This window comes from Coregonus clupeaformis, chromosome 13, assembly GCF_020615455.1.
Source record: "Coregonus clupeaformis isolate EN_2021a chromosome 13, ASM2061545v1, whole genome shotgun sequence".
NCBI lineage: Eukaryota > Metazoa > Chordata > Actinopteri > Salmoniformes > Salmonidae > Coregonus > Coregonus clupeaformis.
Genome location: NC_059204.1, coordinates 29,998,942 through 30,014,283, shown reverse-complemented (window position 1 = coordinate 30,014,283; position 15,342 = coordinate 29,998,942). Strand labels below are relative to the sequence as shown.

Sequence of the window (15,342 nt, the reverse complement as noted above, 5' to 3'; positions counted from 1 at the left end):
GTTGTGCATTTCTTGCCAATAAAAGCCAATGTTGTTGCATCAATCACATATGTCACAAGGAAAGATTTAATATGATGCATTGATTTACTAAATTAATCAATGGGCCAGCCTACACCGAATATTTGGGAATTAATAAAACCGTACCCTACACATTTAAACAAGGCAACAGTAAACATGTCGTCCCCCACGAATGATGCAGATTGTAATTATATTGACCAGATACACAAGAGGCCGATCTAAACATTTAAATGTATTCAAAAATGGAAGGCAGTTAGCCTGGGTACCAGTCCAGGCCTTGACATTCAGATACATTTGCCAGTGCCACACGGGGCTATTGCGAAGTGAAAATTACTGTCCCCGCCCGGAAGTGCTTAATTTGAGCCGGATCCTGTTCTCCGTTTTGGACTGTTTTGTTCCGGAACCTATTTGGCCGGATCCGGTACCTCTCATTGCATGAAAAATAATTGTCACTTTTTGCAATGTAACAATTCTAACAAAAGCGATCAAAGTTAATTCGAGTTGACTCTTCGTTAATTATTCTGCCCCCACAAAAAAAACGTTATGTGAAAAGATAGATTTTCAGCCCGAGCCTAATATTGTAAGAGTTGACTCGGGTTGGGCCGGCCCGGGTTTATGGTTTGCGTAACATTGTAACCTGTGTTTGAGACCAACGCGTGGCGGTGGCTGTGTGAGAAGCGCGACAGTATCTCTCACATAACTAGAATGAGATTCACTTTATTTGATCTCTCTCCCTCTCTGCACTGATAAACATGAGCCTGTAACTCTCATCTCTCCAGCGTTGCACTTCATCATTTATTACCTTATAGAATCGCGCGAAGGGTTCTGAAGGAACTGCAGCACCCTTTATAAATGTAAATACATACAAAGTTAGATTATTACTGCTGTCTGTTCAGAAATAAATGAAATAATTCAGAATAGCCTACTAGAAGGCCTACAATTTTGCCACAGAGATCAATAGTTTATTTAATTTTTTTAAAGCTGAGTTGTTGACTGTAGCCCAATAACAAGGAATAGCCTACTGTCGGGAACGTGCCGCAAATATGTCAGTGAAAAAACAGCATGCAGACAAAACAGGCCTTTCGCAATATTTAAAATACAATCGAAGGAAAACACCGGTTGGAAAGCAAATGGCTCCTGCTGAAATGAGAAGTCTACGCTGTAGGCTACCAAAATATTTGACCAACTTCCAAATATTGTTTTACTAAGTAAAACAAGAGAGAGATGGGCTTTTGGCACGAGCGTATCTGCCATCACCACTGAGTGAGTTGTGCATCATTGGGTGAGTCGGTGAAACTGGAAAGATTTTTTAGGACTATAATTTCCTTCTCATATTGTAGTCTACAATATGTCTCCACACACCTAGGGCTAGGCTATTGATGGATTCAAGACAAGGTCGTTTTTATTGATCTCAGATTCTCAGTTTGTCAGTGTCAAAGTAGTCTGCCATTTCGATCATTTGTACGGTATTAAAAAAGATTCTGCCAAAGTCTCCAGTCATGTAAAATGAAGTAGAATTGCATGAAATGCGTTTATAAAAGGCCACATTTTCCCCGCTTTTCCCCGGACCCCATGTGTGCAACTTCTGCAAGTGCCTCTGCTCTACTGCTCTATGCCACCACGCAAATGCGATGATATGCATGCTATGCTTTATTATAAAGCTGATTTTTTTTTTTCTCATGCGTTCCGGTACTTCAGAAATCCCCAGGTCACCCCTTCTCGCGCTCACTTTTTGTTCCGGCACCTCCCGATTCACAAATTAAGCACTAGTCCGGGGCCAAGATCACGTGAAAGCAAGTTACACACGCAGAATTTCAATCTTGGGTGATTTCATCTTTCATTTGCAGTATGCAAGCATTCCAAGCTTCACCTGGAATGCTTTTCCAACAGTCTTGAAGGAGTTCCCACATATGCTGAGCACTTGTTGTCTGCTTTTCCTTCACTCTGCCGTCTGACTAATCCCAAACCATCTCAATTGGGTTGAGGTCGGGGGATTGTGGAGGCCAGGTCATCTGATGCAGCACTCCATCACTCTCCTTCTTGGTAAAATAGCCCTTACACAGCCTGGAGGTGTGTTGGGTCATTGTCCTGTTGAAAAACAAATGATAGTCCCACTAAGCCCAAACCAGATGGGATGGTGTATCGCTGCAGAATGCTGTGGTAGCCATGCTGGTTAAGTGTGCCTTGAATTCTAAATAAATCACAGACAGTGTCAACAGCAAAGCACCCCCACACCATAACACCTCCTTCTCCATGCTTTACGGTGGGAACTACACATGCAGAGATCATCCTTCACCCACACCGTGTCTCACAAAGACACAGCGGTTGGAACCAAATTTCCACCGGTCTAATGTCCATTGCTCGTGTTTCTTGGCCCAAGCAGGTCTCTTCTTATTATTGGTGTTCTTTAGTAGTGGTTTCTTTGCAGCAATTCGACCATGAAGGCCTGATTCACATAGTCCTCTCTAAACAGTTGATGTTGAGATGTGTCTGTACCTTGAACTTTGTGAAGCATTTATTTGGGCTGCAATTTCTGAGGCTGGTAACCAGGGGCGGCCTGTTCAATAGGGCGATATGGGCGACGCACTGCCAAACGGGAAAAGGAAGGGATTTTTTTTCTAATCAATTATATCACGGCAACAGTAGTTATCAGTGTTGTAATCTATACGTCTGATCTGCCACAGTGCCACACTGCCACTAAATGTCGAATCAGGCTAAAGTCGTGCTTCAAATGGCTCCCCCCTCTTTGGGGCGATTTCAGTCAGGTTGAAAATCGCCCAGAAGTCTGTAATAGACTCCCATGTAAAATCTATTTTTTCAAATTTCAGAGCCTTCAATACAATCTCAATGGGTGTCTGTGGGCTTGCACTTACGCTGTCGTCATACGTTACGTAACCATGAACGTAACTGAGAAAAGAGTGGATTGTTTGAAAGAAGTTCCTTTTTGTCGGCGAACAAATGGAGATAAATTGGCAACGAAACAATTAGGACCTCCCAGACCAAATTTAATAATTCAACAGGTTTCTACTAAAGGCGGAAAGTCCTACACCCGAGGATTTTCCAAAAATTGGTACGAACGAAAAAAGACATTGCCACTCACTCAACTGGATGACGAGGGATACAGGCTAGCTGTCCGCCGCCACAACGATGAGGTTAGTGTTGATAATCACAAGTTTACTGGATGTGGATATGGTGTAATAAAGGCAGTTTATTCAGAGGTAAATATATCTGGAATCGCGTTCACGGACCCGTTCGTCAAACTCTTAGGGAGCTATAAATTAAGCCCCATTACTTACCATATCAGATAAGAGAAATTGCTGCAGCTACATATATTTTACATCCTGGCCCTACATAGTTCACTATTTGCATCACTTACCAAAATATTACATGTGGTCATATATGCTTGGAAAGTGGAGATGCCATAGAACGTCAAAAAAGTAAACATTGCTGGAGACACATTGCCGTTTTGGAGAAGACATCGCGTTTGCTAGCGAAGAGATTTGTTGTGGCAAATGAACTTGGGCTGGGAATTGCCAGGAACCTCACGATAAGATATATGCATCAGCATTGCGAGTCTCATGATTCTATACGTATTGCGATTCGATACTGTGATTTTATTGCGCACCATATGTCTGTTGCAGAGGGATCAGAAAGCCATGAGAACGAGTTTTGATCAGTCATGGAAATAAAAGTGCTGAAAACAAATTTGCTCCCAATGTGAAAAGATTGAGAACAAGCTATGAAGGAACAATAATGGTGTTTTGGTGCAGGTACAGCCAACTAGCGCTAAAATATTGCGATATTGTCAATACAGTATATCGTAAAGTATCACTATGTAACTCGATTTCTTTCACCCCAATCCCTCAAATTAACGGTAAATAACTGAATTGTTTGCCCCACATTTAGCTAAGATGATTAGCTAGCCAGCTAAAATGTTTTATTTAGTTAGCAGTCGCATCTACAATAGTTTACTGTCAATAACATGTCTCCAAAAATGACGTGGTGTCTCCAATTGTGTTGACATTTTACAATTGCAATGCGCATCCATGAGTATCCACTTTCTGTAGCTCAGCTGGTAGAGCATGGTGCTTGTAACGCCAAGGTAGTGGGTTCGATCCCCGGGACCACCCATACACAAAAATGTATGCACGCATGACTGTAAGTCGCTTTGGATAAAAGCGTCTGCTAAATGGCATATTATTATTATTATTATTATTATTATTATTATTATCTGAAGAGAGCCCGAAACATTGTGTGCAGACATTTTATGCAATAAATGAAGTAGGTTCAATCTAGTAGTTCTGATCTTCTGATTGGTCCTGATGAGTTGGGCGAGGTCCCCTGCAGGCTACTGTCACTGTTGCATTGGCTCTGAGTCGGGTTCTCTGTCTTCAAATGTTCAGCCTAAGAGAGGGGATTTTTGTGTGTGTGTGTGTGTGTGTGTGTTTAACAGTGATGATGTGTGTGTGTGTGTGTGTGTTTAACAGTGATGATGTGTGTGTGTGTGTGTTTGTGTGTGTGTGTGTCCTCAGAGCAAGAACTCGTGAGTTGGAAGAACTGAGAGGCCTATGGCGTGGGTGTTGTCCTTGGCCACCTGCTGACAAGGCTGACAAGATAGGACCCTTTTGTCCATTGTTATTGGATAGGAACAGAACTTATAACCAGCTCCTGACCTAAATAGATCTTAGCACAACATTTTACTCAACATATCATATTCCATATTCACTATAACAAATATATTTACTACGACATTAGCAAGAACCGCCACATCCTCAGCCGGCTAATCCAGTGTGTGAAGTTTTGCGGAGTGTTTGAGTTAGCTTTGCGAGGCAAAGATGAAACTGAGGGCTCCACCAACCCTGGTAAGCCAACACTTTTGAGATCAGTCAATAAATGCTTCTGGTATTGACTTATATGCTGCCCCTGTCTTCATGTTGTTGCTGGACATATCTTTTTTTAAATGTGTTTAGGTCACCTAAATCATCAGAAAAATTGCCCCTCCTGAGAATTTTTTCAGGAGCCGCCACTGCTGGTAACTCTAATGAACTTATCCTCTGCAGCAGAGGTAACTCTGGGTCTTCCATTCCTGTGGCGATCCTCATGAGAGCCAGTTTCATCATAGCGCTTGATGGTTTTTGCGACTGTACTTGAATAAACTTTCTAAGTTCTTGAAATGTTGCGTATTGACTGACCTTCATGTCTTAAAGTAATGATGGACTGTCATTTCTCTTTGCTTATTTGAGCTGTTCTTGCCATAATATGGACTTGGTCTTTTACCAAATAGGGCTATCTTCTGTATACCCCCCTACCTTGTCACAACACAACTGATTGGCTCAAACGCATTAAGAAGGAAATAAATTCCACAAATTAGCTTTTAAGAAGGCACACCTGTTAATTGAAATGCATCCAGGTGACTACCTCATGAAGCTGGTTGAGAGAATGCCAAGAGTGTGCAAAGTTGTCATCAAGGCAAAGGGTGGCTATTTGAAGAATGTGTTATTTCATAGTTTTGATGTCTTCACTATTATTCTACAATGTAAAAAATAGTCAAAATATAGAAAAACCCTTGAATGAGTACGTGTGTCCAAACTTTTGACTGGTAGTGTATGTTACAATTTCTTGCTAGGTGGCTAATGTTAGCTAGCTGGCTAACGTTAGCTAGGCTAGGGGTTAAGGTTAGGGTTAAGTTTAGGAGTTAGGTTAAAGAGTTAAGATTAGTGTTAGGGGACGGGTTAGCTAAAAGGGTTAGGGTTAGGGTTAGCTAACATGCTGAGTAGTTGCAAAGTAGCTAGCTAAAAAGCAGTAAGTTGTTGAAAAGTTGCTAATTAGCTAAAATAGTCTGTGATGAGATTCCAACTCAGCCCACCCATCCACCCTACTTTCGTTTTTCCCTTAAGTAACCATATGTCTTATGTGACCATACCAAATGTAACATATCATACTAATTTGAGTGTCCCGGATTTACATTTACTATGTTACGTCTATGAGACCAGGCTGCAACATCAGGCAGGTGTGCTATTTTAGCAATCAGCATTATCACCTGTCTGATGCAGCATCGTGGCTACATGGATGAAGCATGGGGTAGCTCCTCTGCATTGTTTACCCCAATGGGATAATCATTAGCTAGATCACAGACTATGATCTTGTTGCTTGTTTAATGTCCAAAGAAAAACTCCCACGGGCACAAATAAAATCATGTGATTTTTCCACTCTCTATAGGCCTACAGTTCATGGATCTTTCTATAAATAATGTGGCCAATGTGTGACATTGGGATCAACATTTCAAAATGTTTTGAAACAAAAATAAAATGGGTTTTTATGCAGTTCAACATGTGTACTTAGAGGAATAAAGGTGAATGTATGCAAATTGGCCCATAACGCCACCTATACAACAACATAGGCCTAGGACTATACATCCTTTAAGCAGGGTTCATACAGACATAGGCAAGTCAAATTCAAGGACTTTTTCAAACACTTAATTGTAATTTCCAAGGACCTAAATGTTATGCAATTGTATCATTTATATAATTGTACATATAGGGTCTAATATAGAACCCCCTCCCCCCAAAAAGCAAAAACTGTCAAAGAAAGTAGGCCATTGCCACTTTAAGAATAACAAAAATGTTATGCCTTGAAATTCAAATTATTATTACATTCCAAAATATGTGAGAATAATGTGGACATTGCCCACGGCACAACAGTGGTAGGCCTGATCACCGACAACAATGAGACAGCCTATAGGGAGGAGGTCAGAGACCTGGCCGTGTGGTGCCAGGATAACAACCTCTCCCTCAACGTGACCAAGACAAAGGAGATGATTGTGGACTACAGGAAAAAAAAGAGGACTGAGCACGCCCCCATACTCATCGACGGGGCTGTAGTGGAACAGGTTGAGAGCTTCAAGTTCCTTGGTGTCCACATCACCAACGAACTGTCATGGTCCAAACACACCAAGACAGTCGTGAAGAGGGCACGACAAAGCCTATTCCCCCTCAGGAGACTGAAAAGATTTGGCATGGGTCCTCAGATCCTCAAAAACTTCTACAGCTGCACCATCGAGAGCATCCTGACTGTTTGCATCACCGCCTGGTATGGCAACTGCTCGGCCTATGACCGCAAGGCACTACAGAGGGTAGTGCGTAAGGCCCAGTACATCACTGGGGCAAAGCTTCCTGCCATCCAGGACCTCTATACCAGGTGGTGTCAGAGGTAGGCCCTCAAAATTGTCAAAGACTCCAGCCACCCTAGTCATAGACTGTTCTCTCTGCTACCGCACGGCAAGCGGTACCGGAGTGCCAAGTCTAGGTCCAAAAGACTTCTCAACAGCTTCTACCCCCAAGCCATAAGACTCCTGAACAGCTAATCATGGCTACCCAAACTATTTTTATTTTATTTTTATTTCACCTTTATTTAACCAGGTAAGCCAGTTGAGAACAGGTTCTCATTTACAACTGCGACCTGGCCAAGATAAAGCAAAGTAGTGCAATAAAAACAACACAGAGTTACATATGGGGTAAAAAAAACATAAAGTCAGAAATACAACAGAAAATATATATACAGTGTGTGCAAATGTAGCAAGTTATGGAGGTAAGGCAATAAATAGGCTATAGTGCAGAATAATTACAATAGTATTAACACTGGAATGCTAGATGTGCAAGAGATTATGTGCAAATAGAGATACTGGGGTGCAAAAGAGCAAAATAAATAACAATATAGGGATGAGGTAGTTGGGTGGGCTAATTTCAGATGGGCTGTGTACAGGTGCAGTAATCGGTAAGGTGCTCTGACAACTGATGCTTAAAGTTATTGAGGGAGATAAGAGTCTCCAGCTTCAGAGATTTTTGCAATTCGTTCCAGTCATTGGCAGCAGAGAACTGGAAGGAATGGCGGCCAAAGGAGGTGTTGGCTTTGGGAATGACCAGTGAGATATACCTGCTGGAGCGCAGACTACGGGTGGGTGCTGCTATGGTGACCAATGAGCTAAGATAAGGCGGGATTTGCCTAGCAGTGATTTATAGATGGCCTGGAGCCAGTGGGTTTGACGACGGACATGTAGTGAGGACCAGCCAACAAGAGCGTACAGGTCACAGTGGTGGGTAGTGTATGGGGCTTTGGAGACAAAACGGATGGCACTGTGATAGACTACATCCAATTTGCTGAGTAGAGTGTTGGAGGCTATTTTGTAAATGACATCGCCGAAGTCAAGGATCGGTAGGATAGTCAGTTTTACGAGGGCATGTTTGGCAGCATGAGTGAAGGAGGCTTTGTTGCGAAATAGGAAGCCGATTCTAGATTTAACTTTGGATTGGAGATTCTTTATGTGAGTCTGGAAGTTGAGTTTACAGTCTAACCAGACACCTAGATATTTGTAGTTGTCCATGTACTCTAGGTCCGACCCGTCGAGAGTGGTGATTCTAGTCGGGTGGGCGGGTGCTAGCAGCGTTCGATTGAAAAGCATGCATTTAGTTTTACTAGTGTTTAAGAGCAGTTGAAGGCTACTGAAGGATTGTTGTATGGCATTGAAGCTCGTTTGGAGGTTTGTTAACACAGTGTCCAATGAAGGGCCAGATGTATACAAAATGGTGTCGTCTGCGTAGAGGTGGATCTGAGAGTCACCAGCAGCAAGAGCGACATCATTGATATACACGGAGAAAAGTGTCGGCCCAAGAATTGAACCCTGTGGCACCCCCATAGAGACTGCCATAGGTCCAGACAACAGGCCCTCCGATTTGACACACTGAACTCTATCTGAGAAGTAGTTGGTGAACCAGGCGAGGCAGTCATTTGAGAAACCAAGGCTATTTAGTCTGCCAATAAGAATGCGGTGGTTGACAGAGTCGAAAGCCTTGGCCAGGTCGATGAAGACGGCTGCACAGTACTGTCTATTATCAATCGCGGTTATAATATCGTTTAGGACCTTGAGCGTGGCTGAAGTGCACCCGTGACCAGCTCGAAACCGGATTGCATAGCGGAGAAGGTACGGTGGTATTCGAAATGGTCGATGATCTGTTTGTTAACTTGGCTTTCGAATACTTTCGAAAGGCAGGGCAGGATGGATATAGGTCTGTAGCAGTTTGGATCTAGAGTGTCACCCCCTTTGAAGAGGGGGGATGACCGCGGCAGCTTTCCAATCTCTGGGGATCTCAGACGTTATGAAAGAGAGGTTGAACAGACTAGTAATAGGGGTTGCGACAATTTCGGCGGCTAGTTTTAGAAAGAAAGGGTCCAGATTGTCTAGCCCAGCTGATTTGTAGGGGTCCAGATTTTGCAGCGCTTTCAAAACATCAGCTGTCTGAATTTGTGTGAAGGAGAAGCGGGGGGGGCATGGGCAAGTTGCAGCAGAGGGTGCAGAGTTGGTGGCCGGGTTAGTGGTAGCCAGATGGAAAGCATGGCCAGCTGTAGCAAAATGCTTGTTGAAATTCTCGATTATTGTAGATTTATCGGTGGTGATAGTGTTTCCTAGCCTCAGTGCAGTGGGCAGCTGGGAGGAAGTGCTCTTATTCTCCATGGACTTTACAGTGTCCCAAAACTTTTTGGAGTTAGTGCTACAGGAAGCAAATTTCTGTTTGAAAAAGTTAGCCTTTGCTTTCCTGACTGCTTGTGTATATTGGTTCCTAACTTCCCTGAAAAGTTGCATATCGCGGGGGCTATTTGATGCTAATGCTGTACGCCACAGGATGTTTTTGTGCTGGTCAAGGGCAGTCAAGTCTGAGGAGAACCAGGGGCTATATCGGTTCTTAGTTCTGTATTTTTTGAATGGGGCATGTTTATTTAAGATTGAGAGGAAATTACTTTTAAATTACTTTTATTTGCACTGCCCCCCCACCCCCACCCCATCTTTTTACGCTGCTGCTACTCTTAATTATTTATGCATAGTCACTTTAACTCTACCCACTTGTACATATTACCTCAATTAGCCGGTGCCCCCCGCACATTGACTCTGCACCGGTACACCACTGTATATATAGCCTCCCTACTGCTATTTTTTTCTCAACACTTTTTTGTTGTTGTTTTATTTTACTTTTTTAAATAAAAAATAAATGCATTGTTGGTTAAGGGCTGTAAGTAAGTATTTCACTGTAATGTCTACACCTGTTGTATTCGGCGCATGTGGCCAATAAAATCTGATTTGATTTGATTTGTGATTGGATGGATGCATGCATGCGTGGCGATTTTTCTGTAGTCGATGTGGCCGACGCAGACACACATGATAAAACCATGAATAACGGTTGAATTAATCTCACCATCACTATTTTTATAACGAGAAAGTGGCCAAAAACAAGGTTCCTTTTTTAATGGATGGATTTGTATGGAAAGCCAAATTGAAGACAACATTGCTTGTTGTAATCTCCAATAACCGCACGTGGTTTTACCGCAATAGAGTGCCGAAACACCCTTAAATTGAAGCGGCGGGAAACAAACGAAAGTGGCCACATCTCTCACAAACACTGATCAAAAATGAAATCACAGATAATTATAAGGGAGCATGAGAACTTATAAATTGGCTACAATAATTACATGGACTTTCAAGCACCAAATTGAGTACCAAAGGTAGGACTATCCCAGTAGTTGAATTTCTGAGCTCCAAATTCAAGTTCAAGTAGGCTACTTCAAGCCCCTTGTATTGTTTAAAATTGCAGCTGTAACATGGAAAACAAAATGTATTTGTCAGGTTATTTCATTAACAGATCATATTGTGAATAAGCCCATTAGGCTATGTAAGTTGTTGTCATATCCAGAATAATTAAATAGGAAGAGCATTGGGTGTTGTGCAATAGTCTATCCTACACAATTTTCCAATCCGAAGCACAAAAACGCACACACTAAAAAATGCTGTGTCAATAATGACCCAAATATGAGTAATTTCTGTAACCCAGTGCAGGGTCACTATAGTACACACCCAGCATTGGGTTATTTTGACCCAGCATTGTTGGGTTATGTGAATGACCCCAAAATGTTCTTATTTTGACCCAGCAGTGGGTTTCTTTTTACTGTTTTTCTGGGTTATTGTTATTTATGTTTTTTGACCCAGCAGTGGGTTATTTTTTACTTTATTGCTGGGCTATTTTTTCTACCTTCTCTCTATTACAGACTCTTAATTTTCTAAAGGTAGAAATACTGCTAACAATAACAGTCAATGTTACTACAAAGTCTATGAAATACTTAAAATGGCATATGGCCAATCATGACCAATTGTAAATAAAATAAAATATACCTTTTTTTCAGATATTAATTTCAGCTACAAAATGAAGTCATGCAAACTATAAACAACAAATAAGGTACACACAAATAAAACAACTTTAGAAGTACAATCCATAATTTAAAAAAATCACAGCAGCCCTACCAATTAATGCTGAGGGAAAGGGACTGAACCCCTACCAGGTATACATTTTCAATATGTATTCATGTAAAACAACAACGAAACATGCTTTCTGCTCCAGAGCCTGCCCATTCATGATGGTGAATGCCAGGGGAGTAGAGGCGATTGTCCCCGAGAGTCAGAACGAAGAGTTCGGGTCTCTTGTTCTTTTGGTCGCCTGACAGAGATATTCAGCCATATTGGTTCCAGCCTGGGGATTAGAGAATATGATTATAAAATGTTGAACAATAATCAAGACACTCATCACACTCTTGCAGAAGCCCGCGCGCGCATGCACACACACACATTGTGGCCTTTCCTATTGCTCAGAACATGCTATACTCCTATACAGTTCATTGCTGTGAACAGGACATTCATCTGCATTGAGCTGAGTCCAGCCACTCTGTGTGGTTTACAGCAGGGGTGAGAAGAGCACTGAAATTGCCTGCTCAAGGAGCAGTACTATTACTTCAATGACATTTTACTCAAGTAGAAGTAAAATGACTGACTTAGAAAAACCGTCAAAAAAGTACAAGTACTTGGATAAACTACTCAATTACAGTAATGAGAGTATTTGTAATGAGTTACTTCCCACCTCTGGTTTACAGTATTACATATGAAATAGTATTCAATATTCCACATGTACACTGAGTATACAAAACATAGCAACTCAATATTAGGAATGTTTGGTATACTCAGTGTATACTTACACTACATTATGACTTTCGGGCCTCATCAATGCTTGGGCGGGCAGTCTTCTTTCCACATCGTTACACTGGTGGGAAAAACACTCTCAGGATCATGTCTTCTTTAGTACCTGGGGAACAAAGACATAACAAGCTTTTATTTCATTTTATTTCATTTCAATTTGTAGCTACCGGAATTCTGTACACAGGTGCTGGGAGAAGCACTCTCCGGTCCATGCAGCCTCTAGTATCTGGGCAGTGGGGGACTAAGACATAACTTTAACACAGTTTAAAGATGCAGTATGTAACTTTTAGGGCGACCCCGAAAAAATGTACATAGAAATGTGAGTTATAGATCTGTCATTCTCATTGAAAGCAAGTCTAAGAATCTGTTCTATGTGGAAAATGGCGGAAAATAGAAAATGGCGGAAAATATGCACCCATAGTCCAACAAGAGCGGATACAAATTAATTGCTTTAACTAATTATGACAAATGTTAAGAAAATAAGTTACCTTGCACGTTATGTTGGCTGACAATTTGTTAGCTACGCTATCCTTACGAACCGCATATCATTACAGCAGTATGTACCGGTATGTTACCTAGCTACCTAACGTTAGGAGGCTACTAATACATCAAACTTGCCAGTATATTAACTATATGCTATCTAACTAACTACCCAACGTTTATTGACTTGATTCTTAGCTAAGTGGTATAGTCGTTGTGCGTTCTCAAATGGACATTCGGGTGCTTTCGTTAATTCGCTCTGGCTATCTACTCCGATTTTAGAGTTAGAGCGCTCTCGTCTGAGCTAACTGACGTGAAACAATGCACCACACAGAAACGTTAACATTAGGCTTACAGGATACAAGCTTTCTACAGGCACTGACATAGCTAGCTAGACAAACTTTAACAAAAACCTAAAATGTTTGCTACCACACACAGCACTGGCTAGCTAGCTAATGCTTGAGCTAGCATGCATTGGGTTGTTTGCTAACTAAGATACCCTAAAATTCTCAATGACTGAGATAATATGTAATTATGATAGCTACGACTATTTAACCTGAATGGATAATTAGTAATGTTAGCTAGCTAGCTTTTTACTCACCGTTTTTGGTCAGCCACAATGCCTTCCCCATTTGTCGAAAAGTAATTCCACTCAGCGCCAGCTGCACTGTCTGGTAGACTTGTTACACAGCTGCAACAATCCTCATTCATGAGCTTACCAGATCACTTTGATGTTCTTTATTTGGTGGGAGAATGAACCCACCCACTGGTCATATCTCAATAACCAAGCATTAACAACCCAACCTTGCTCTTTTTAAAGAAAACAACCCAACTAAGTGACCCAATGCCTACAACCCAGCAAATGGGTCATCCAAACAACCCAGCATTTGTTAGGGTGTATGAAAACATGAACTCATTACCTTGATGCTTTCTAACGTCAACAATCAAAATATGTGTTAAACAAATCAAAATATATTTTATATTTGAGATTCTTCAATAGCCACCCTTTGCCTTGATGACAGCTTTGCACACTCTTGGCTGTCATCAAGGCAAAGGGTGGCTATTTGAAGAATCTCAAATATAAAATATATTTTGATTTGTTCAACACTTTTTTGGTTATTACATGATTTCATAGTTTTGATGTCTTCACTATTATTCTACAATGTAGAAAATAGTAAACATAAAGAAAAACCCTTGAATGAGTAGGTGTGTCCAAACTTTTGACTGGTACTGTATATATTTTGTTGTTGCTCAAGCTGAGTGGGTGGGCCTGGCTACCCACCTGTGGCTACGCTCCTGACTTCCTACATCCACTGAGACTGTGTGAGTATCCAGGACCTAGCCTACTAAGGCAGGACTCACTCTAGACAGAGGGAAGACTTTGACATTCGTGCCTCTGCTTGGAAACCAAATGCTGGTTGATAACAAGTGTGAAGCATCAGACATTGGGAAGATTGTGAAGGATTAAATACAAATGTACTTATGAAAGCATGATGAACTGGCCAGGTGAGCTCGGCAGATGTTGCCGGGCCAGCGGGCAGCCCTGAAAGTCAAGCCCTACAGTCTCTTTAGCTAACCCACTCCCTGTACTCCATTTCATGCGCCAAAGAAAAAATGCCACCTGCTGGAGAAGACAGATTTTGGGCCCAGTTATCCCTCTCCCTTCTCCTCTTCCTTTCTGGCGTTATTCACACATTTCAGTTAATGAATATAGCTCCCGCCTTGGGCCAATCAGTGTAATTTTGTAAATGCCGGATCTCTATGGCAAGACGCATAATTCACCCGTTTAGTCAAAATCAGGCCAGTGCTGTCAGATATCTCGTGTGACTAACGAACGAACGGGCGGACAGAGACCGATCCACAGTCCCCTCCCAGATTTCATCATGGGGAAAATTAAACCCTACCAGTGACAATTTGCCTAGGGTTCCAATATACACAAACCCTGACACCAAAGAGACTTTAACGTAATGATATTCACATTTATCTGCAACACGTTCAGCACGCAAGTACACACACACACGGCACACACACACACACGCCTTAAAACACGACAGTCAAAGAGCTGTATTTGAAAAGGACATGCATGTTAAAAAGGGACCTATCCATTCTAAACCCTGATCAATAATAAAGCCTGAATGAAACAATGTTGCTTATGTTTTAGCCTACAGCAAGTCAAGGTATGTGGGGATGAGTTTCCTAGCAGCCTCTTTACAGTCCCTCACTTTTACTTTTGCTTTCTCACATAGGATATGGCTAACAGCTTATAACAAAGCATGAACATGTATTACTGCTTTATTATCAATACACAATTGAGTGTATTACAGTATTATATTCTTACACAAACAACAACAAAATACACAACCATGTTTTTACCAATCTTCTGTGAAAACATTGCTAAGGTAGCCACTAAGACCTTAATCATTCTTATCCTATCCTTGGATATAGACATTATGCAAACTCACCTTAAATGCAGTGAGACGATGATATTCCATAGTAAAATATCCTAAATATAAATAACGTTTGAGGGACCCAAGTATAAAAGGCTTGCACTGTGTTTTAATGGCAGTCAATTTTACTTTCACTTTTTGTTTTGATTGAATGGGGGGAGGGCTCTGGTATAGAAGCTATGCGCGTCTATATAAAGGAAATAGAAAGCATTGTGGCTATTTGATCAGCTCAGGAAATGTAAGCATATTAGTGATGATATTGCAAATATACACTGAGTATACAAAACATGAATGACATAGACTGACCAGGTGAATCCAGGTGAAAGC

General features: G+C 41.5%; 1 protein-coding gene across 1 annotated transcript in view; it reads right to left on the bottom strand.

Moving 5' to 3' along the window:
* The window catches only part of LOC121579228 (long-chain-fatty-acid--CoA ligase 6-like), a 140,511-nt gene extending 125,431 nt beyond the window's left edge, over positions 1-15,080 (bottom strand). The window contains exon 1 of the mRNA XM_041893630.2: positions 15,031-15,080. The gene's annotated coding sequence lies outside the window, so the exon portion shown is untranslated. The remainder of the gene's footprint in view (positions 1-15,030) is intronic.
* Positions 15,081-15,342: the final 262 nt, after the last annotated feature.